The sequence below is a fragment of the Ursus americanus genome, chromosome 20 (genome assembly GCF_024610735.1).
Source record: "Ursus americanus isolate L20-20 chromosome 20, mUrsAme1.1.p, whole genome shotgun sequence".
Taxonomy (NCBI): Eukaryota; Metazoa; Chordata; class Mammalia; order Carnivora; family Ursidae; genus Ursus; species Ursus americanus.
In genome coordinates, this window is record NC_142146.1 from 39,643,815 (window position 1) to 39,668,911 (window position 25,097).

The 25,097-nt window shown below is 34.0% G+C and overlaps 1 protein-coding gene across 5 annotated transcripts in view; it reads right to left on the reverse strand.

Moving 5' to 3' along the window:
- The window catches only part of SLC9A9 (solute carrier family 9 member A9), a 661,514-nt gene that overhangs the window by 620,873 nt on the left and 15,544 nt on the right, over positions 1 to 25,097 (reverse strand). For all 5 annotated transcript variants that reach the window (XM_087870270.1, XM_045813403.2, XM_087870269.1 and 2 more), the window contains one exon: positions 19,487 to 19,581. The gene's annotated coding sequence lies outside the window, so the exon portion shown is untranslated. The remainder of the gene's footprint in view (positions 1 to 19,486; positions 19,582 to 25,097) is intronic.

Below are 25,097 nucleotides of genomic sequence, written 5' to 3' on the forward strand. Positions count from 1 at the left end.
TGGGTCAAGACTAGCCAAGTGGTTTTCCTTAAAATAAAATAAAAACAAAATATAGTAACCTTTCAAACTTGCTGAGAGAGTAAATCTTAAATGTTATCACCATAAAAAAGAAACTGTAATTATGTGATGTGATGGTAGTGTTAGCTAATGCTCTGGGGTGATCATTTTGCAATACATAAGTATCAAATCAAAACATGTTGTACACCTTAATTTACACAATGTTGTATGTCAATTACATCTCAATAAAGCTGGGGGAGAAAATATGTATAATGACCTCACAGTACTTTGTAATAATAGAAAAACAAAAGACCACCAAATTAATTATTTAAAAAATAATAATGCAATAACCTGGATAATGGCCTGAGATTAAGAGGGATGTCTTTCTAGCAATTGATTTTGTAATATAAAAAATAAATATAATTCTTTATGTATTCTTTCATTACCTAACATTTTCATACTTCTCTTGGAATTCTTTTCAAAGCCCTTCCTGTTTTACCTGCGGTAGGGTCATTTATTACCAAATTCAAAGGTTTAAATAATTATTTTCTCTTGCTTTAATCTTCATATTTTAAAGAATTTGTGCCTATGCTAAAGTAAGAAATCACCCATTTGATACTTGCTTATTTTTAAAACAAAAATGTTACCTCATTTCAAACTGTCTTTCCAAGGAAGTTTTTGTTCTCACTGCTGTACTAAGGTAATGGACTTTTTTTCTCTGGAATCTTATGGGGGCTATTCAGCAGGAGGAGAGCACTAAGAGACAAGACTGCTTTTCTCAGGGGAGAACAGGCCTGATGCTAGGTGGGACTTTGAAAGGAGTAGGGTCCAGGCTGAGGACTGGTGTGCATGTGCAAAAAAGAAGACCGCCTGCAAAGAAAAGGGAGTAGAGAGAGAGAGATTGATTTTTAAAGAGCTGCTCAAGGGTGAAAACATTGAGAAGGAGAGCTAACAGATTTGGGGGGAGTTTTGCTGTAAAACGCACAATGTGAGGTTACTGTGTCACCCCTTTAAGAAAACAAAGTCCAAGTTTCTTTGTTCTTTCATGTAGAGAGGAAAGTATTTTGTGCTTTTTCTCAAATAAAACTGTAATAGCATTTTCTTAGGTTTTAAGTAAAACATTCCATTATTATAATTTTACAGTGAAATTATATGACTAAAATGAACCATTTACACATAGATGGCCCAACGAACATAATAAATATACACCAAGTTTTGGTTGGTTGAAGTACTTTTCTATAAATGCCATTGACTATTTCTGTACTTTCATTTAAACAAGTAAAAGTAATGATTAATTGGAAAACATTTTTCGTTTTGAATGTGCTCAGAAAGACAATGACTCAACATGTTCAATAAAAAGCCATTCTAGAGAATGTACTTTGAAGTAAAGCAGGAGACTGAATGAAAAACAAATAATAGATCAGGTTAGAGAGAACTGTGAGACAATGGGTCAAAGAAAAATTATTGAACAACCCAAGAACCTTCTAATGGCTTAAATCTGCCCTACTACTAATTTTGGAAGAAAGTTTCTTAGGATTGCAATTTTTATCCTTAAGAAAGACCTAGGAGGAAAAATGCTTCATTTTTTTTTTGCTATTTCTATAGTACCTACCTCATTAAATACAAATGTTAACATGAATGTCACCTCTTATGTCTCAGAACTTCTGATGTTATAAGGAACAGAGAAAAACTTAAACTTGTGTGACAGATTGCTAGGTGTCTCCTAAATTTGTTTTACCCTTCTTACTTAGTAATCAAGTTTTAGATAGACATGTAGCTAGAGACTACATTTCCCAATCTGCTTTGTAGTTTGGTATGGCCAGGTAATGGAATCCACATTATCGTTGTGGATAGAAGTAATATTTGCCATTTCTAGGCGTTGGCCTTAAAACATTGGGGATATATTCCCCAATCTCTCTTTCTCCTTTTCCTGCAGGCTGAGCTATAGACATGGCGGTGACCCAGCTTCAACCATCCCCAAAAGGAGGTCATCCTAATGATAGCAGGACTCTCAGTCTCTGGATACCTCATTTAACAGCACTTCTTTACCCTTAGATATTGAAGTCAAACTATTACACAAGAAATAAACTGCCATCTCATTTTAACAACTAATTTTTGGTTTTTGTTTCTTTGTTATAGCAGCTTAATATTTACTGTAAAACAAAACAAATTTAAAAACAAAAGAGATCTATTGACTTATGTAACTGTAAAGTCCAAGGCTTTAGTGGGATTCGGGACTTGTTTGATTAAAGACTCATTCCTTTCCAGGTCTCTATCTTCTATATATTAGCCTCATGGTGAGGCTGGCTTTCCTATGATGGTGCAACATCATTAACCAATCACTGAGATCAGAACATGAAAATATGGTATCTACCTTAGACCTGAGCTTCCTGCCCTACCCTAGAGCCAGAGGTGTATGAAGTAGTTGTGGCTACCAAAATGAAAGTTTAAGAAGAGACAAACATGCTGGGGAAATAGCCACACTACAATATTCATTACATTTTTTTTTCTCAAAATTCCCACTGTGGTGGGGTTTGTTTGTTTGTTTGTTTGTTTTAAAGAAAAATGTTCCCAGATCTACCCCTTCTCCCTGACCTCAGCTCCTCCTGTGCTTTATAGACTATGATCTTATTTGTTGTTTCCCCAGGACTTCAGATATGTGTCAGGCACATAACAGAAGCCAAAAAAGATTCATTTAATTGAATTCATTTAAATTAAGTTTAGAAGAATAATTAAGAGGAAAAAAATCATTTTCTAGGCAAAATTCCATGTGAATTTCAAGTTGGGGATATTGAGGGAACTAGACTGCATCAAATATCTTTGAAAAGAAAAAAACAGGAATTTTTAGAGGGAATAATAATTAAAACAAAATTAAAGGGAAGATACAGAAATCATTATCCTTTCTTCATAAGGTTTTTGTTACAGTCCACCAGGGGAATCGAAGGATAAGGTCAGGGTGGGATGTTGACCACCAATAGCAATAGCCAGTATAGAATATTGGATGAAGAGATTAGTGTTGCAGAGGGTCTAGTTGATCTCTAGCCTGAACCCCCATTGACAATTATAGACAGAATCGTGGTATTCAGAGTGGGGCAGCAGGCCAGAAAAGCAACACCCAAAGAATGCTGTCTTGAGGAGCTTATTTCATTCACATTATACCCCTTCTCAAAAACAACTTGGGAAGCAGGGAAACTCTAGATCATACAAAATATAATTATTATCATTCCACCCTCTGAAGTCCATCTTTTCTGTGTAGACACATTATGGAAAATCATTCCCTTTAGGTTTTTCCCAGAAACCATCTGTTCAGGGCCTACAAAGTTCCACTTGAGCAAGAGTATTTGGCTTTGTGGCTACATCTCTGTGGCCCACTGTCAAAGGAAAGATCTTATATTTTTCTTTTTACTAGGCTGATGTAACCATAGGGTAAAAGTTGTGGAGAACTAGATTTCAATCCTAGACTGACTTTAAACCTACCAGTTAAGAGAAAAAGCCTAATAAAGCAAACAGTTGCAAATGATGAAAGGCATGTAAGATCTACAGATATTAGATTATAAAATTCTTGACAAAAGTATATATGTCTAATCTGTACTCCTGGTCCTCTAACAATGGACTCAAAGAATACAGAAACTTTCTTCATACAGAAACAGTCATGAGTTTAACTGAACTGTAGGAAAAGAGTAAATAAAATCAGTAGCTACTGACAACTCCTACAGTCTTGGCAGATATTTTAAAAGTCACTCTGATAAAGTATTCCTTGGTGCCTGAAAGTACAATCTAATCATTATTGTTATTAAATATATAACCACTAATCTGTTTTATATTCATTTGCTCCAAACTAGTACCCAAACAGTAATTTTTCCTTTGTATATATTTGTTAACAACAACAAAAACATTGTTAAAAAATGTGTTTTATAGGCAAAATTAATCTGTGGTGGTAAAAGTCAAAATAATGCCATGGGTTGGATGGGTATTAACAAGGAAGGAGTAGAAGAAAACTTTCTGGCAAGGTGGAAATGTCTATGTCTTGATCTGGTGATGGTTATAGAGGTTTTATATGTATGTAAAAATTTATCAAGCTTTACTTTTAATATTTGTATATTTTACTATATATAAAATATATCTTAATTTAAAATATTTTTAAAATATGCATTTTGCTTAGGTGAAATTCTAGATTTAGATGCCTTTGGCTTCAAGGAATTATTTCATTTATAACAACATGAGTATAAATACTACATGTGCAGGCACTATTTTCTTCATGTGTGGTCATAAACTTATATTGAAATTCTCATCACATTCCATATAATAAATTAGTTCATGAGGTTGGATAATATCCCTAGAAATTAATGGCCTTCTAAAATAATTTTTTTAAATGGGGAGCTAATGAAATACAGCAACTCTAGCTAATTTTGCTGCAGTTTTGTGACAGTGAAAGTATGTCTTTGTCTGTAGTTCAACCACCACAAAATCCTATATCCCTGAGATTATCGTTTGTGGCTACGAGTATGTCACTGGTTTTAATATAACTCTTTCATCATATTTAAAATTTGAGAATAAATATAAAATTAGAAGGAAAAAAATAATATATGGTATAATCAAAGGTCTGAACATAAAATTCAGTGTTAGGATCAACTAAAAATATTCTTGTATTTTTCATTCCTTTCAGACACTCCCATGACCACCCCACCTTTGCCCACCGTTCAAAATACAAAGCCTATTTAGAACATTAATGCCTCCACATGCAATTATTTATTGAGGGCTTATAAGTTCCTAGGCACTGGGGAATTAAAGGAAAAAAAAGCAATAGCCCTTTCCCCAGAGAATTTGCAATCCAAATGAGGAGACAGAACAACTCATTTAGAAATTATTATTTTTTAAATGTTAAAATTATTTTATTATTCTTTATTAAATACTAACTTAAAGAATAATAAAATATATCATATATAATGGTATGCTAGAAAATATTTAACAACTGGCTCTCTGGGGCAAAAAAAAAAAAAAAAAAGCTCTGTTTTATAGTTTCTGCCAGTTTCTGTGGTATAAATACTCTCACCATTAGCTGATATCAAGGTACGAAGGTGAAATTATTCAGCCTGCAAAATTCCTCAGATTTTGACAATCTGCTCTGATGAGTTGGTACATGCCAGTTCCAGCATACCACTGCCCAAAGAGCTAGTGAGAGTGCAAACTATTTCTATAGGAGCCCCAAAATATGTAGAATTGTCACAGGAATTCACTTTGTTAAGCATCTACTTAAAATCAAATACTGTGTTAGATATTAGGAACAAAGACGATTAATTGTAGTCTCTACCCTTAAGGATTTCCTGATCCACTGGGTGTGGGATTAGATAAGTAAATCATGGACTATAAACACAATCGTTAAATGTTCTAACAAGAGAAATGTAAAGGAGGGAGCAAGTAACTGGATCCGTGGGTCAAAAATGCTTCCAAGAAGAGGTGATACTGAATGTTGAACATGGGTAGGAAGTACTTATTCTCAAGCACTATTGGTGACCTGACTTCAGCAGTCCTATTACCTGGAGGCAGGCAAAAGCTGTGTTTACCAGACATTTGGAGAAATGTCTTATTTAATTTTTTCTTTCTAAATCTTTTCAAAGACAAGAATTTTAAGTAACAAATATTAAAATTGACTGATAGATGCCAAAAATAATTGAATGGAATAGTGGCAATTTTCCTAGTGATTAAAACCATAGTTTTTAAAAACAAGATTTATTTATTTGAGAGAGAGCGTGCACGCATGCACATGCACACATGGGTAAAGGGGTAGAAGAAGAGAATCTTTAGGCTGACTCCCCACTGACTGCCGAGCTGGGGATGGGGAGCTCAATCTCATGACCAAAACTAAGAATCAGATGCTTAACCAACTGAACCACCCAGGTGCCCCCAAATCAGATATTTTAATACCATTTACCAGCATTTCCCAAAGTAAATTCTAAGAAGTGTTACTAAATCACATTCAAAATAATATTTCATGGATAAGTAGGCTTGGGAAATATTTTGTGAAGAAACTTACACAGGTTAGTTACTGTAATACTTCTCAGAGCCTTCAGTCTGCTCCTGTACATTGCCATCCTTTAAGAGCAGGCTACAGATAATATGTCCGCACTCCTTTACAGAGACTCATAAGATTAGTATTCTGAGAAGTGCACTTCAGGAAACACAAAAGTACACATGGTTCATTAACAGACTTTTAAAATGATTTTTTTTTCAACAGCACATTCTTTGTAATACATACTTAGTCAAACCAGCAACAACAATAATTGTCATTAAGATTACATGAAAAAAATTAACCACTTTAGTTCTATTTCATCATCTCTCAATTATATCATGGGTACCACAGCACCTGACAATTTAGTCTAATTTAAAAATATATAGAGAATATCGGTTAAGGTAGTATCAAAGATGAATAAACATTACACCACCTGTTTTAAAAGGCCTAATAGACATTTGGTGAGGTAATACAAAAACACCCGTGTCCCCAAATCTTGGTTTGTTATTAGTATCAAGGTTGACTTTATGGATAAGAATTTTCTCTAAGGTAGGAATTGCCAGAATGCCTCTTTTGCCCCCATGTTCTCACAGGGTAACTTTCAGTACCATCTTTGTAAATTCCTTATTTACTTTTTAAGGCATTTCTTGAAATCCTCTAATAAAGAGAAGTCCCTCCCTCAGGGTTAGTTAACACTCAGCAGATTTACCAGGTTTATAAGTGAGAATCAGCAGGAAGCTTACTCTGAGAGAATAAAGAAGCAATACACTTCAGTTTGGTGGAGAGGGGAAAGATTTGTATGCAGTGTGGATTTCCCTTAGGACACAGCAGTCCAGGTTTGGAAGGCAGGTAAGTATCCATGCCTGGGTCAATCACTCCAAAGTTGCAGGAATTTCTCTCTTTTAGCTTCTCATGTCCAGCTAGTGTCACCCAAAAGTCTGAGGGTGATGCAGTCTGTTAAAGTTAGCTTCCTGGGGGACAAAGGAGGTCAGAAAAGGGGAGTAAGGAGATGCGGGCAAATGGGGTATAATCATTACATCTTCAAGGCCAATTGGATAGTGATAGATCTCACTATTTTGAAATTTTCTTCTCTGTAACTTATATGTTAACTTATTATCCAAAATAGAATATATCTGGTATCTTCAGTATAGTTAGACCCAGACCAACCAAACACAGCCCTCTGCTACTTGCTTTTGTAAACAAAATTTTACTGAAATTCAGCCATGCCTGTCAATTCCACAAAGGCAGAATTGAGTAGGTTTTTTTTCTTCTTTTTTTTCCCTAAAGATTTCATTTATTTATTTGATAGAGAAAGAGAGCACAAGTAGGCAGAGTGGCAGACAGAGGGACAGGCAGAGGGGCAGGCAGAGGGGCAGCCAGAGGGAGAGGAGAACCAGGCTCCCTGCTGAGCAAGGAGCCTGATGTGGGACTTGATCCCAGGACCCTGAAATCATGACCTGAGCCAAAGGCAGACACTTAACAGACTAAGCCACCCAGGCACCCCAGAATTGAGTAGTTTCAAGAGTGATCATGTGACTTACAAAGCCTAAAACATTTACTATCTAGTTTTTGAGAGAAAATTTTACCAGTCTCTGGTTTAAATAGTCCTTTTTCTTTCCATTCTAATTTTCTAAAATATTTTCAAAGTGACTTAAAGTTTATACTTTCGGAATCGGATTTTCCTTATGAAAAGATTCAGGTTATTTTACACTAAAAACAAATTATAGCTAAGTCAGTGTAATAGCTAGGCTAGCACATGCAGCTGAAAAGTGGGAAAATAAAATGGTTGTTTTGAAAATATCCTTTTTTAAGATCACAAACATCTGGGTATTTCCCAAGACATCTGGAACACTAACTGATTGACTTATTTATATTTAGCCAGGTGCATTTTGTAAACACTTGAGGTAAAAACTAAACATTAAAAGTAAAAATAATAATTTCATGTAACATCTTTGTTCAAAATACTTCTAATTTTAAATATCAGCTTTCTTATTCATTTAAAATGCACCAAAAAGTACAACCTAGTCTATAATTTTGTCAGACATTTTGAAGAGTTTAAAGAATATGATATTGCTTTTATTTTTTTTATTCGGTTATGCAATCCCTATATTCTCATTGTCTAAATGATAAAAGATAAGATCATTATGATGTTTTTTAAAAAGGCCTCAAAATTTAGAGTAAACAAGATATGTTTCAGTTATTATGGAGTATCAGCAAGGTGGTAGGATGAATGTCCTGTCTCTGAGCAATTTAACTGAAATAAAACATGTTTCTTGGTCTCTCACTGTCAGCTGTCTTAATGTCAGAATTGCCTTTGGTTAGAGCCAAATAGATTGTCATGAAAGGAGGTGGGTCTTTGAAGGCAGACTAGGGTTTGACTGCTGGCCCAACTACCTTCTAGCATATTTTGACCCAAGATTCTACTCAATAAAATGAGGATGATATTTTTATTGGGGAATAATAATAATAATAATAATAATAATAATAATAATAATAATAAAACAATGGCTCCCATTTATTGACTTGCTTACTGTGTACCAGCCACTAAGCTTAGTGTATTATACATACCTTACATCATTTAATCCTCACAAAAGCCCTAAAGGTAGTTACTGTTATTATCTCTAATTCAGAAATGAGTTCATTAAAGTGCTAACTTCTAGTTTACAAATTCTACCCTTAGAAGAGCAGCTACCAATCATCTAGTGCCTATTGTGTGCTGGGGACTTCATATATGTTTTCTCAGTTAGTCCACAGCGCCAACAGGTAGCTGTTATTATTATCTCAAGTTTTCAAATGAGGAAATTAAGGTTTAGAGAGGTTAGTTTTGCCAAAGTTACATGGCTGTTAGAGTCAGAGCTGGGGTCAGAACACAACAAGAAAAAATCCCAGGGCCCATGCCTTTAACCTTAACTATACTGCTTCAGCAAGGAATAGCTGTTGTTGTTATTATTACTATTATTATTATTATTACCAAAGGTATCCTGTTTTAAAAAAATATAAAATCAACATACTAAAAAAGTACATATATGCATATGTTTGAAACTTGACGAACATTGTTAGGGAATCAAATAGCTCCATGTACAGTATCTTGAATTGAGAGCATTCACCTTTGTACTGAATTGCAAGGTAAATATGAGGACCACTAAAGTCAAAATAGAGCTAAGCACTCCCACCTGGATCCACTTCCCCAGGATACTCTTTATAAAAACACAATTTGAAATTTTGTATTTCAAAGTTATGTAAGATCTACATCAGATATCTTAAATAGTGTGTGTTGCTGAAAATATACAAATCCTGCAATTAAGTCATCTCAAGCTCTGAGAAAAGTACAATAATGTTTTATGAAAGAGCATGGTGCCAGATACACTCCATGTTTATCTCAATGTGTAACTCAATTTGAGTTCTAATGTTCTTGTAACCTCACTGCAGATTGTCAGCTAGAGCGATATGCAAAAAATATAGAGCTTGCCTCACTTCACCCTTGTTGAAATAGTCTCAGAATTATGGGATGGATGAATTAAAATTTCTGCCTGAATAGACTTTCTCCTTTTCTGATTTTTTTGTTTTTGGTTTTGGTTTTTTTTTATCCATCATTAGATTTAGGGATGGTTGCTAAAATGTCTACAAAGAAATGACATGTAAACCAGAAAATTGCTGCAAGTTTGGTTTTTGTTACAACATTTGGGCAAGTTTTGAAGAGGAGGTACTCAAACAGTCAAAGACAGTGTGCAAATAAAATCAAATGTTTTTTGACCATCTAACTCTTAGCAAGCCACTTCTTGCAAATTCTTCAGGAAGCATAGAATCTAGCCAATACTGTGAAAGAAAATGTTAGAAATGTAAATAGCTTTTCCTGTTTCATCTTTTCCTCATTCCATTCTTTCTACACTCATAATAAACCATAATTGATACTTTTTTGGGTCACCCACCCATTGGAGAGTTTCTGCACATGAGTATGCCACCTGTTGATGGAAAGGTGTTTGTCCACCATTTGCAAAAGATGGGAAGTTTTATGGATCTTTTAAGAAAAAGGTAGTGTCTTTGAGATTTCTGTTTGTCGGACTAGTTACTTAATTGATTTGTTTCAATAATTTTATTTTCCAGGTTTAATGTCAAGTTTTATTCACTATCACCATTTAATCTTAGTTTTAGCTGGTCAGTATAATGAGCAGAAAATAGCTAGGGAGAAATACAGATCTATAGTCTGAGGGACTCCTGTCTTTCTCACACTTCATAAGGGTATGAAGAGACTTCAAAATATAGCACCTGATGAAGTCTCTGATTCAGAGGTTATGCTGACAGTATACTTCATACATCTTAAGAACACTTTGAATTTCTTTTTTTACTCTAGAGTATAAGATTCGATAATTCAAAAACAGATACTGAAGAATTTAAATTCTAAATTCATTTGGAAAATCTATAATGTGCAAGAACTCACCTCATTTTTATGATTACTCTATTAATAGCTTTAAAAGGCAAAATTAAATTCATTCCTAAGGATAATAGACTGTATTTATGGTAGCTTTGTACAGCTGAAGATAGAAGATTAAATTACCACTTCAACAGTGAGTTATTTTAAATATTTTAATAACATGCTGAATTTTACAACAGAATCTTAACTGTTCCTTCATTAGTAAGTAGGGTTGCACATAAAATACAGGATGCCCACTTAAATTTCAATTGAATGGAAATTTGGAATTTAATGGAATTTTAAATTTTTAATTTAAAGGAAAATAATGAATATATTTTTAGTATATGTATACTCCCTGAAATATTTGGGACATACATTACTTAAGAAAAAAGATCCTTCTTTATCTAAATTTCAAGTATAACTAGGCATCCTATATTTTTATTTGCTAAATCTACCAACCCTGCTGGCCAAGCCCTATGAATGGTTTTCAAGTGGTGTTCAGTTCAACTGGCTATCACTTTACACTCACTCGTTCATTCATTAACTCACTCATTAGTTAATTCAACAGGTATTGGAATTCCTCCTATACTGTTGTCAGCATCAGGGATAGTTTTGCAAAACCTCTTCCCTCATGGATCAGCGGTTCTCAATTTTGGATGTCCATTGTAATTAGAGATTATAGCTCCCATTATAATGGGAGATTTTTAAAAATGTTAATGGAGTCCTAAATACAACCCTCAAAGATTCTGAATTACTTGTTCTGGGATCTGGCCTGGTTACCAGACTCTTACAACTTCCCCAGGTGATTCTAATATATGACCAAGGTTAAGAACCACTGCTCTAGATGAAAACAGACTGTATGTTTTTAGTCCTTACTTTTGCAATGCCTGCATCTGCCACCAGGCTTGCCTATTAAGGGTTGAGTCACTCAGCAGATCAACTCTTCAGGGAAGCAAATTGCAGACAATTTTAACTAAAATTTTTTCCAAAGCAATGTAACTCTTTATCAAGCTAGCATTATACATTTTTAAATTAAACTATTTTCCCTCAATTTTAGAACTATGAATATTTAAATAAATGCATTCATCCATTTATTCAAAAATATTTATTTCTGTCTAAGCACTGGGTACTGCACCAGGCACTGGGGATGGAGCCATGAAAAAGACAAACCTCCTATTCATGCAGGAGGGACAATTAGTGTGAAAACAAAAAATAAACACTTCCTATGAAGAAAATGAATCAAGGAATCAAAAGCAATTAAGTAGTGGGGAGGGTGCATTTTAGATAGAGCAACCAGGAAAAGTTTCTCAAGGAACCTGAATGATGTGAAGCACAGAATCAGGCAAATATCTCCAGTGAAAGGTAAAAGAAATACCAGGTGGGAAGGCTTTGAGGTCTGAACAAGTTTGGTGTGTTCATAGGAAGAGCTGTAAAAATAGTGTGGCTATAGCCGTGGTAGGGGGGAGAGTGATACAAGATAAGGCCAGACAGAAGGCTATGTAAGTCCTTAAACCAAGATAAGGACACTGGGCCATATTCTCGGCTGTGGAGTAACAGATATGGTTTAATTTACACTGTAAAAATATCACCCTGGCTACCAAATGGAGACTGGGTGGTAGGGTAATGGTCTCATAAAAGCATGCAGACTACTGTAGTAGTTAGGGTGAGAGATGATGGCAACTAGGACCAGGGCAGTAGCAGCAGATTGTTCAAGAAGTGGTCGGGATATAATCTGAAAGTAAATCCAACAGTTGTTGCAGACAGGTTGGATGTAGGGTGTGAAGCAATGAGGAAATAAGAATGTCTTAGATTTTAGCTTCTATGGAAACAAGGATAAAGGACTGACACAAGGGTTCTGGTAGACCAGGTTAAGTTTGAAGTGCCTCGTGGTCATCCCAGTGAATAGGTCATTATGGCAGATATGTATATCTGGAGCTCAGAGAAGCAATCAGGGCTGCAGATATTTAGATCATCATCTCTACATAAAGGTACACTTTTTCTCTCTCTTAAGTTAACATATTGGACTGATTTTAAACAAAGTGGGCAGTCCTTTCCTTTCTAAGTAAATACTTCCTTTGGGAGTTATACCTATGACCTAAACACTGGCACCTGATGACTTACAATTCTTTACTACAGAAAACATATATAAAAGGAAATATTGCCTCTACAACTTTTTAAATGTCCTTGGGATAAATACATGAAGTAATTGTGAAAATTATTTTGGATGTCGCATGAGGTCTCCTCAGACTATAATTAAAAAAACTTTTCATGATTAAGAAATGATAATTTTCAGCTGTACCAGTTTTTTTTTCCTTAAAATTGTTTTATCATATACTTTAATATTCTAACAATCCAGAAGTATTTTCTAGAAGTAAATGATGAAAAGGGGCACTTGTGGCTCAGTCAGTTAAGCCTCCAACTCTTGGTTTTGGCTCAAGTCATGATCTCAGGGTCGTGATTCGAGCACTACCTTGGGCTCTGTGCGAGTCTGCTTGAGATTATTTCCCCCTCCTTTCCCCTTTGCTCCTCCCCCCATTCACATACACTCTCTCTCTCAAATAAATAAATAAATAAAATCTTTTAAAAAAACAATTGAATGAAAATTAGATTTTAAGCTACTGCATTTTTTAGAATGAGATTCATACAAGTAGCATTAGTTTTAAAAGATTAAAAGGAGAACTTTAATACATTAAATGATTTTTATTACAATATTTGCTAAAGTATTCCATTTGTAAATTGTTCCAAAGCTGAGTTGTAGTAGGGAAAAAAAGAGGATTCTGAGTTTCATATTTGCCACTAAACTAGTTACATGCCAGAACACAAATTGTTTAACTGCCTTGAACCTTAGTTTTCTTATTTTATTTTATTTTTTTAAGATTTTATTTATTTATTTGACAGAGATAGAGACAGCCAGCGAGAGAGGGAACACAAGTAGGGGGAGTGGGAGAGGAAGAAGCAGGCTCATAGCGGAGGAGCCTGATGTGGGGCTCGATCCCATAACGCCGGGATCACGCCCTGAGCTGAAGGCAGACGCTTAACCGCTGTGCCACCCAGGTGCCCCTTAGTTTTATTATTTTAAAGGGCAATAAATCTACTTCAAAGGTCTTTTGTGTAAATAACATATGTAAAAATATTTCAAAAACAATAAAATTACACACAAAAGAGAGGTAAATAAACCATGGCATAGTGTCCACATACTTTTCTATTGGTAAATATATATCCCGTACTCAAGAACTCAAAGTGAATGACAATGATGCTAACCTCACTATAAGTTAGTGAAAAGGTATAGCAAACCTCAGAATATAAAGTCAAAAATCTTGCCTCTTTTTTTTTTACTTGTTTCACTGGTGGCATTAGTTTATTCTTTCCTGAGCTGTTAAGGTGATTGGGTTTATCTTTTTCTCTCTGATAGGGATAAATGAGGTATTTGAGATGATAAGATTAAGGAGTAACCACTGACAGAGAAAAAAGAAAACCATAAAGAATTTGGATAAGGCGCAAATAAGCAGCAACTTAATTCTCCTATAAAATTTACAGTATAAGCAATATATAATTATATACTTATTTTAGTAATTATTGACTACCGAAAGTTTTTTTTTTTAAGAGTTAATTTTAACTAATCAGCAAAACACTATTATTGGTCGGCTTTTCCAGTATGAAAAACAGTTGTAGCGAACAGTAATAGGATTCATTCCCATTTCTATCCCTCGATTCCTGACCTGTGAATCCTGGCTAAATGAAAAACAACATCATATACTGGATACTAATTTAGACATAAATAGCCTCATAGAGGATACGGGAGTGGCATCACTCACTAGTACTCCTAGTATCTACAGCAAATTTTTTGCTTCCTGTACCCACAATCTTACACTCTACTGGTCCAGGAGGAATGCTTCCAGCAGGAGACATAGGGAGAATACCACATGAAGACAGAGGCCTGGAGTAATACATCTACAAGCCAAAGAATGCCAAAGATTGTTGGCAAACTACCAAAAGCTAGAATGATGTGATGGGGAGGATTCCCCTATAGGCTTCAGTGGCAGCATAACCTTCTAGACATCTGATTTTAGTCCCAGCCTCCAGAACTGTGAGACAATAGATTTTGTTGTTGCTTTTATAAGCCACCTAGTTTGTGATACTTTATTATGGGAGCTTTAGAAAAGTAATACAACCACTATTTTAATAAATCCTCTTCATTTAATAAGGCCCAACGCTTGTTTAGGGATTTACTATTTCCTAGGAATTAGTAGCTGACGGGCTGTGTCTCCTGTTTTTCAGAGGCAGTTAAGGAGAAACAAGAAGGAAAACTGAATCAGGTAGTATAATCGTTAAGTGAAAAAAATGTTTATGCTCTTTATAATAAAGCACCTTTTATTTTCTCACTTTAAGAGAACAATAGGGTGATTCTAGATATGGAATAACATTGGCAAATAGACTTGGAGAATATGAGCCAGTTTTATAAGTGTAACAGAGGATGATTTAACATTCAATGATGTACTTTTAAACTTTACCTTAGCCAAGGGTCTAAAAGACAAAGGAGGCCATTATATTGCCCAAACTCCTAAAGCAATATTTGATTTGGGCCAAGGAAGTACAGACACTCCAGACCGATGGGGCAGGGGAAGCAGGGGGAATTTTAAATAATCTCATAAGGAAACTTTTAAGGGAGAATAACATCCATCATTTTGTCAACAGTGATTGGTTAAGGATGAGATTTTAGAGCAGTTCAATAGGACTTTGAAATCTAAAATGTGGTGCTATTTTACTGCTCAAATACATTTTAATACATTGATATAATTCAACACTTTATCACTAGTTATAACCAGCAGATCATCTGCGCAAAAAAAAAAAAAAAATCTGTAATGTCATAGCCAGAAATTCTTTAGATCTTAAAGACAAAAAAAACCCAGAAAATTCCACTTTGTATGAAAGAAAATCATAGAATCGCATATGGGTTAAAGGAAAGATTTGAAAAATGGTTCCAGAAGATAGTAACAAGATATATTTAGCAATAAAAGTGGTAACTAAGAGTTAGCAACTAGTTTATAGTTAAAAGATCAGCTACCTAAAGAACCCCAAACCATAACCCTATGTCAAGAGTTAGTACACAATATAGTAAAAGAAATTATCTAGACAAAGGGCTATGACAGGAATGAGATCATTCTCATCAAATGGTTGGACTGACCTGAAAATATTAATAGTTCTATAAGACTTTGATGATTCATAACCTCTACATGGTGGAAAGTAGGTGAATGAAAATGGTTTTTATGTTGCACTACTCTCAGCAATATTTCAACATTACCTTTCCCCTGAAGCTTAAGGCTGATAGTTGGGATTTAAGTAGATACAGTCCCCAGAATGAGGAAATCACCCATGAAGATGTCACATTCTTGTGTGGAGGGCCATACTCTCTAGAGGAATAAGTATAATCTATCAACTATATATTGATATTTAGAAAAGAGCAAATTAGTTCAAGTCATGTTCTACGGCCCCCTCAGTATTTTATGTTTGGTCTTTTGCTTATCATTAACCAAGAGAAAAAGTGAGAAGGCTGCATGAAACATTTTATTGTCAGGTCTGCAAGTGGGTATATCCTGTCTACCACATTATTTTAGCCAGTATCCAGTCACCAGGCCATATCCATATTGCAGTTTGGGCTGGGAAAGGTAGTGGCCCCATGTGGAAGAGGAAATGGGATTGATATGCATCTAACAATTAGTGTGAAAAATTTGATACATATAAACATGCACACTAACTTGAAAAGATATCTGTAGCCCCATATTCATAGCAGCATTATTAACAATAGTCAAGAAATGGAAACAAACCTAAGTGTCCACTGATGGATGAATGGATAAAGACGTGGGATGGATATATATATATATATATACCCATAACCATATAAATTCTTTATAAATATATATACAATGGAATATTATTCAGCCATAAAAAATAAGGAAATCCTGCCATTTGCAACAACATGAATGGACTTTAAAGGCATTATGCTAAATGAAATAAGTCAAAGACAAATTCAGTATTTTCTCACTTATATACAGAATCCAGAAAAAAAAAAAAAAAAGAACACCAAATTCTTAGAAAGAGATCATAATTGTGGTTACCGGAGGCAGGGGTGGTGTGAGGGGGAATGGCAAGAAGGTGGTCAGAAGGTGCAAACTTCCAGTTATCTTATGTTTATCTTATATTTTATATTTATCTTTATCATATAAAGTAATAATAAAGATAAAATATACAGCATAATGACCATAGTTAACATTGTTGTATGGTATGTAGGAAAGTTGTTAAGAGAGTAGAACCCAAGAGTTTTCAACACAAGGAGACATTTTTTTTTTCTTATTCTTTTTATTGTATCTATATGAGATGATGGATGTTAACTAAACCTACTGTGGAATCCTTTTACAACATACATAAATCAAACCATCATGCTGTACACCTTAAGCTTATACAGTGATGTATGCCGATTCTTTCTCAATAAAACTGGGGAAAAACATGCACGAATATCCCCTATTTTTATTTTGTGGGTACTTGCAGTTATGTCTATACCAACTATTAATTTTCAGTCTTTCTGGATTAGATTGGATCTCCTTAATTGACAGCTTATACTTGGGTTTTGTTTTGCGATTCAATCTAAGAGTTTTTTCTTTTACTAGGTAAGTTTATTCCACATAAATTTATTCATCTGAGAGATAGGTTTGGACCTAGTTCTGTCAAATTATTTTACGGGTTTGTTTGTTTTTTTAAGTAGGCTCCATGCCCAGTGTGGAGCCCAACGCAGAGCTTGAACTCACAACCTGAGCTGAGATCAAGAGTCAGACACATAACTGACTGAGCCACCCAGGCATCCTTTCTTCTTTCACTTTTTGAATGTTTGCTACAAGTTTTGTTTTTTCTTTGGTTTAGTTTTAAGCTTTTTATTTTCTTTATAATTATTTCAGGGGTTTCCTTTTTAAAAAAGCAATATTTATTCTATGATTTTTATAGGTTTGAAATGTCTGTTAGCCTAAACCTGTACAATAATTTGGTTTTGTATCAAATTCTTAGGATGTTCTTTCTTTTTCTGAGGAAAATGTAAATAATGTTTCATAGTCTTCTAGCACTGATTGTTACTGGGATGAATTTCTACATAATTTTCTCTTCATTTTTGGAATAAGGTAAATTATACACATATATAACTTAATTGATATATATGTAACATTTTCTCCCAATCTATGGCTAGCCTTTTCATTTTCTTAATGGGGTGTTTTAAAGAGCAGAAGTTGTCCTGAGAAATGAACAAAGTAGGAGGCATCATACTTCCTGATTTGAAGCTATATTATAAAGCTATAGTAATTAAAATTGTATGATACTGCCATTAAGACAGATGCACTGACCCATGGAACAGAATCAAGAACCCAGAAATAAACTCATGTGTATACAGTCAACAAATAATTTGACCAGAGAGCCAGGAATACACAATGGAGAAAAGACAGTCTATTCAATAAATGGTGCTGGAAAAATTGGATGTGCGAAAAGACAGCTTACAAAATGCAAAAAAATATTTGCAAACTATGTATCTGATAAGGGGCTAACATCCAAAATATATAGAGAATTCATTCAACTCAATAGCAAAACCCCAAACACTCCAATTAAAAAATGTGACCAGAGAAAATGGCCAACAAGTACATGAAAACGTGCCCAACATCACTAAAGGGAGATGCAAATCAAAACCACAGTATCGCCTCATGCCATAATCAAAAAGACAGAGATAACAAATGCTCATAAGGATGTGGAGAAAAGGGACACGTGCACTGTTGTTGGGAATATAAATTGGTACAGCCGCCATGGAAAATGGTAAGGAGATTCCTCCAAAACTTAAACTTAGAATTACCATATGCACCAGCAATTCCACATCTGGGAATATATTTGAAGGAAATGAAAACACTATGTCAAAAAGATCTGGACCCCTATGTTCATGGTAGCATTATTTATAATAGCTAAGACACAGAAACAACCTAAGTGACCATACATGGATGAATGGATAAAGATGTTGTGGTATATATATACATACATAATACACACATATATACACATTCAGTGGAATATTCAGCCATAAAAAGGAACAAAATCCTGCCATTTGAGAAAATAGTGATGGACCCTGAGGACATTATACTAAATGAAATAAATTAAACAAAAAGGACAAATACCATATGATCTCCCTTATACGTGGAATCTAAAGAAACAAAAAACAAACAAACAAAACCCTCCAAACTCACCAAAAAAAAAAAAAAAAAGAGAGAGAGAGAGATCAGATTTGTGGTTACCAGTGACAGTGGGCTGGGGAGGGTAGAATTGGATGAAGGTGGTTAAAAGGTACAAACTTTCAGTTATAAGATAAATAGCACTACAGATGTAATGTACATGATGACTATAGTTAACACTGCCGTATGGTATATTTGAAAGTTGCTAAGAGAATAAATCCTAAGAGTTCTTATCACAAGGAAAAAACATTTTCTGTTTCATTTTTTCTGTATCTATATGAGATGATGGAAGTTAACTTATTGTGGTAATTTTTTCACAAATATGTAAGTTCAATTATGCTATACACCTTAAATTTATAAAGTGCTATATGGCAATTATATCTCAATAAAACTGGAAAAAAATAAAAGAAAAATACTGTTGCAAAACCTAAAATAATAACATTTCTTAAGACCACTCTGAAAGGAACTGAGACTGCAACTGTGTCATAACAAAACCTATTAAAGTACAGGTTTACACCTAGGAAATGGATAATAAAACAATCTGGAGTGGGAAGCACAGAAGAAAGTCAGTTGCCACTACGGGATTTTGAAGCACCTCTACAGCATCAAGCAAAGAAAAACAATTCAGTAAGGATAAGTTGGATGAGCATTGTAAACCAATAGCTGATAACTGAGAACAAACTGGAAAGGAGAAAAGGAGTAGGAAAGTCAGAATCAAAAAATAAATGATATTTACAAAAGAATATTAGATTTTAAATTAGTCCTAAGGCATATAGCTGCTGTCACATTCTACCTTGGGATGAAGTGTGGCCTTACCTTGCCAAATAGATTTTTAAAGGTCAAAGAGATTTCTTGGCATTGAGCATCACTTCAGGATGTCAACAGAGTCAGGATGATCTCCTTGTGGATGCCTGAAATTTACATATTCAAACAATTACATCTCAGATCCCACATGCCCACTTTCTCAATAACCATTATGACCAGCTCCCTGGTCACTTTAATTCCTTATTTTATTAAATAATGTATTAAAATTTATAAAATACATTAAAAATTAATGTTTTTAATTGTGATAAGTAAGTTTATTATTTTTTGCTTTTATGATGGGAGCTTTTGGTGTTTTATCTCAAAAATCTTTGTCTACCCCAGTTCTGTAATTATTTTCTTCTTGGTTTTCTTCTAGAAGTTTCATAATGTTTTAGCTCTTATGTTCAGATCTCTGATCCATTTCAAGTTAAATATCTGTATTTTTTGAAAGTTAAATCAATTTTGCATATCTGGGATAAATACTACTTGGTAATGATACATTATTTTTATGTATTACTGGATTCTATTTACAATATTTTGATAAGAATTTTTGCATTCATAAGGGATATTGGTCTGTAATTTTACTTCCTTGTAATGTCTCTGTCTGGTTTTAGGGTATTAGGACAATGCTGGTCTCCTAAAATGAGTTGGAAGTATTTCACTCCCACTATTTTCTCAAGTCTATGTAAGATTAGTGTCCCTTTTCTTTCAATATTTTCTTAAATTTACCATTCCTATCATGTAGGACTGATGTTTTTGTTTTTGTTCTGGAAATGGGGAGTTTTTAAAAAATAAATTTCATGTTTAATGGGAGAGTTTTTACATATATGTTTTTCTGTGCCAATTTTGTTAATTTGATTTTTCAGATTATTTTCCAATCCTTTTTTTTATCCTTATGAAATGTTCTATTCTCTGTCATTTATTCAATTTTACATTATTTTTTAAAATTATGATATGTTGGTGACCATACAGTACATCATTAGTTTTTGATGTAGTATTCCATGATTCATTGTTTGCATGTATCACCTAGTGCTCCATGGAATACGTGCCCTCCTTAAAACCCATCCCTGGGCTAGCCAATCCCCCCACCCTAATTATTTTCAATCTTATCAGTTTTTAAGTAGTCAATTTTTTTCACAAAATAGGTTGTTATTATTCTTTTAATGTATATAAGCTCCATAGAGTTTTATCCTTTTTCATTCCTATCTTTGACATTTTTTATCTTCCTTCATTTTTTCTGATCAGTTTAGCAAGAGGTTTATCAATTTTATTGATCTTTTCAAAGAACTAGCTCTCTGTTCAATTGATTTTTTTCTATTTATTGTTTATTTCAATTCATAACTCTATTCCTTATTTCATTCCTTCTACTTATATTGGGCTTAATTTTTTCTTTCAGCTCTTTAAAATAGAAGCTTAGATCATTGATTTTTAAATGTTTTCTTCTTTTTTTTTTTAATATTAGCACTAAAAGCTATAAACTCCCTTCTAGGAATCACTTTAGCTGCACTCTACAAGTTTTGATGTGTATTCTCATTATAATTCAAAAATAATTTCATTTCCGTTCAGTTCAGTTCAACATATTTTCTAAATTACCATGCTATTTATTCATTGAATCATGGGTTATTTAAAACTGTGTAGATTAATTCTCAAATATTTAGGTATTTATCTACAGATAAATTTTGTTATTATTTTTAAATTTCATTTCATTATAGTCAGAGAATAATGTTGTATGCTTTTGATTATTCTACATTTATAGTTTTTTTTGTGGCTCAATATATAATTTATCTTGATGAACATTTCCTATGCACTCAAAAGGAACATGTATTTTTTTGTTGGATGTAGTTTTCTATATTTCAATTAGGTTAAGCAGGATGGTATTGTTTTGCATATCTTCTATAAACTTAGTGATTTGCTGTCAACTTCTTTTATCAGTTACTGAACGGTGTTGAAATCTTCAACCATATTATAGATTAATGTAATCTTCCTTTCAGTTCTCTTAGTTTTGGTTTCACGCATTTTGAAACTCAGTTGGTAGGTGAATACACATTCAGGACCTTTATGCCCTTTTGATGAATTGATCCTTTAATTATTTATGAGATGACATTCTTTACTTTGGTAATACAGTTTCACCTGAAGTTTATTTTTCTGCTATTAACACAGCCATGTTAGCTTTTTTTAGAACTGAAGACTTATCATTGTCTTTATATTCAAAGTGATTATTGTGCACACCATAAAGTTTGCCTTGCTTTTTTATCTAGCCTGAAAAATCTCTGCCTTTAATTGGATTGTTAGAATATCTCTGTAGGTACAAATTTCCATCTGGCATTATTCTTATTAAGTCTAAAATAACTTCCTTTATCATTTCTTATAGTGCTGGATTATATTTTCTTAGCTTTGTCTGAAAATGTCCTTATTTTGCCTTCATTTTTGAAGGATATTTTATCTAGATATAGAATCTGATTATATTTTTTTCTTTCTTTCAATACTTTGAAGATGTTTTTCCATTGCCCTCCAGCTTATATTATTTTAAATGAAAAGTCAATATTAATTCTTATTCTATTAATTGCACTACAGGCAAAATGCCTTTTTTGTCTTTGGCTCATTTAAATTTTTTTCTTTGTCATTAATTTTCAATAATTTAAGTCTGTATGATTTTTTTGGTGTTTACTCTGCTAGGGACTCACTGGACTTCCGGCTGTTGTGCCTATATAATTTTCTTCAAATTTGAAAAATATCAGACTGTTACTTCATCAAAAAATGTTCTGCCCCCCTTCCCGGCCTCTGGGACGCCATCTATACTTTAGATTACTTGATATTGTCACTCAGTCACAAGAATCAATGCTTTCATTTACTTTCAGCCCTTCTGCTCTTTGTCCTTTAGTTTGAACAGTTTGTTGTTGTTTGCTATATCTTCAGTTCATTTATCTTTTATTTTAGTGTATAGTCAGCTGTTAAGCTCATTTATTGTTTTTGGATTTTTTCTTCATTTGTACACATTTTTTAGATCTAAATGTTTCATTTTAGTTTTTTTTTTCATATCTTCCATTCCTCTCATTTTCATGTTTTCCTCTAAATCTTTCAAAATATTTATAATTACTATTTTAAAGAATGTGTCTGCTAATTTCAGCACCTATTATATTTATGGGTTTATTTCTATTAGTTAATTGTACTTCTAGTTATTAGTCACTTTTCCTGCATGTGTAGTAATTTTGGGTCCAATGCCAAATATGATTTTTATGACTCTGGATTTTTAATTTTTCTTTCAAGAATGCTGAGTTTCCCCATGGCATGATTATTTCATCAATGCAAGGTTTTTTAAAAAAGCTTTGTTCATATGATGATAGAACTCTTAATATGGCCATAATTTAGCCCTGTTACTAAAGTAAGGCCATTGGGGGATCTCTACTGAATGCCTTGATTGCTCAACAATGTTCTCCATTCTGGCTGCTCTAAACTCAAATTTTATTTCCCAGGCCTGTTCATACTCTCCCTCCTGCTTTCCAGTCTGTAAACTGCCTCCAGTTAGAAAAGTAGAATGACTGAATAACTCATTTCATTTGTTTCCCTTCTCTTTAGGATCACCTTCTTGTACTGTTTTCCAAGGTCTGAAAACAGTTCTTTCCTACATTTTGTCCAATTTTTTTAGTTGTTTATGGTGGGAGCACTAGTGTAGTACTTGTTATTTGTTTTATTTTTTTATTTTTTGTCTTTTTATAAAATAAAATCACAGAAAAACACACAAAAGAAATTGTAGCTTAGTGAATTACTGTAAGGTTAAATACCTGCTATGTTCTAAATGTTTGTGTCCCCCTCTTCCAAAATTCATATGTTAAAATCCTAACCTCCAAAGGTGATGGTATTTGCAGGTAGGACTTTGGATTAGTGCTCTTAAAAGAGGTTCCTGGCCCCTTCTGCCTACTGATGATACAGGAAGTCTGTGACTGGGAAGAAGACCCTCACCCCGGCATGTGAATGTTATGATCTTAGACTTCCAGCTTCCAGAACTGTGGAAAATAAATTTATGTTGTTTATAAGCTACCCAGTGTGTGGTATTTAGACCATTCCCGAATGGTCTAAGACAATACCCTTATAACCAACACACTGGGCAAGAAAAAGATATTGGTTAACTATCCTAGAAGCTTCTCTGTGTGCCCTTTCCGACTGACAGCCCCCTCCCACCCATATCCACTATCCCAACTTTTATGATACTTATTTCCTTGCTGTCGTTATGGCTTTTAATCATCCAAGTGGACATCCCTAGGCACTATAGTTTAGTTTTTAGTTTTACACATTTTAACTTGAATTGTCTTTTAAGTAACCTTTTATATACTGGTGTTCCTGCTATCCCTTCTTTTACTATTTATCTGTTGAAGAAGTGAGATGTTTGTCCTGTCTGGTTTCTCATAGTCTGGATTTTTCTGATTACATACTCATGGTATAATTCAATATGTTCTATTTTTTTCTATTTCCTGCAAACTGTCTTCAGGATCTAGAAGCTCGAAAAAACTTTGTTTTTTTATCCCTTGGTAAGATTATAATCTTTCATCTGAAGGCACATGTAATTTGTTTTTGCTCAATTTTGATGTTAGCAGACATTTGTGCTTAATGTCTAAATTCATTAATTCACTGGTATTTATAAAATAGTGATATCCTAATGTTTTTGTTTATTAGTTGGAATAAGTTAATAAGAAGACAGTCCCTCATTTACTACTTACCAAGTGGTATGGTTCATTTAAGAAAGGTGAAATGAATGCTTGCTTCTTTTATTTATGTTTTTAGGATAATTTGCTTCTTTTATTTATGTTTTTAGGATAATTAGTTTTCTTTGGCTGCTGTAACAACCACAAAGTTGGTGCCTTAAAACAACACCTATTTATTCTCTTATAGTTCTAAAGTCCGTAAGTCTGAAATGAGTTTTGGGGGGCTAAAATCAAGGTTTCAAGCAGGGCCACACTCACTCTAAAGGCTCTAGTGGAGAATCTCTTTCTTTTCCAGAGATTAGAGCTCTATTTCTTGCATTCCTTTACTCATGGCCCTGCCTCCATCTTCGTCCTCTGGACTCTGTTTCCACCACATGGTCTTCTCTGTCGGTAGTCAAATCTCCCTCTGCCTCCCTTATAATTATACTTGTCATTATATTTAAGAGTCACCTGGACAATTGAGGATCTCCCCATCTTAAGATCTTTAACTTAATCACATCTGCAAAGACCCTTTTTCCACATATAATAAAAATGGTAAGAACTGAATATCTTCAGAGGCCTGTCACAGTGACCAATGAAGTCTTTAAAAAATACTGTTTAATGTTACTATGACATCACAACTTAAACACATTTGATTAGTTTCAACCCATTGTGATTTTTATACAATCTATGGCCAATGAGGGCCTCAATTTGACTTCTGAATTCTTTTTTTTTTTTAAGATTTTATTTGACAGAGAGAGAGACAGCCACCGACAGAGGGAACACAAGTAGGGGGAGTGGGAGAGGAAGAAGCAGGCTCCAAGTGGAGAAGCCTGCTGCGGGACTCGATCGCAGGATGCTGGGATCACACCCTGAGCCGAAGGCAGACGCTTAATGACTGAGTCACCCAGGCGCCCCGACTTCTGAATTTCTTTGACATGACC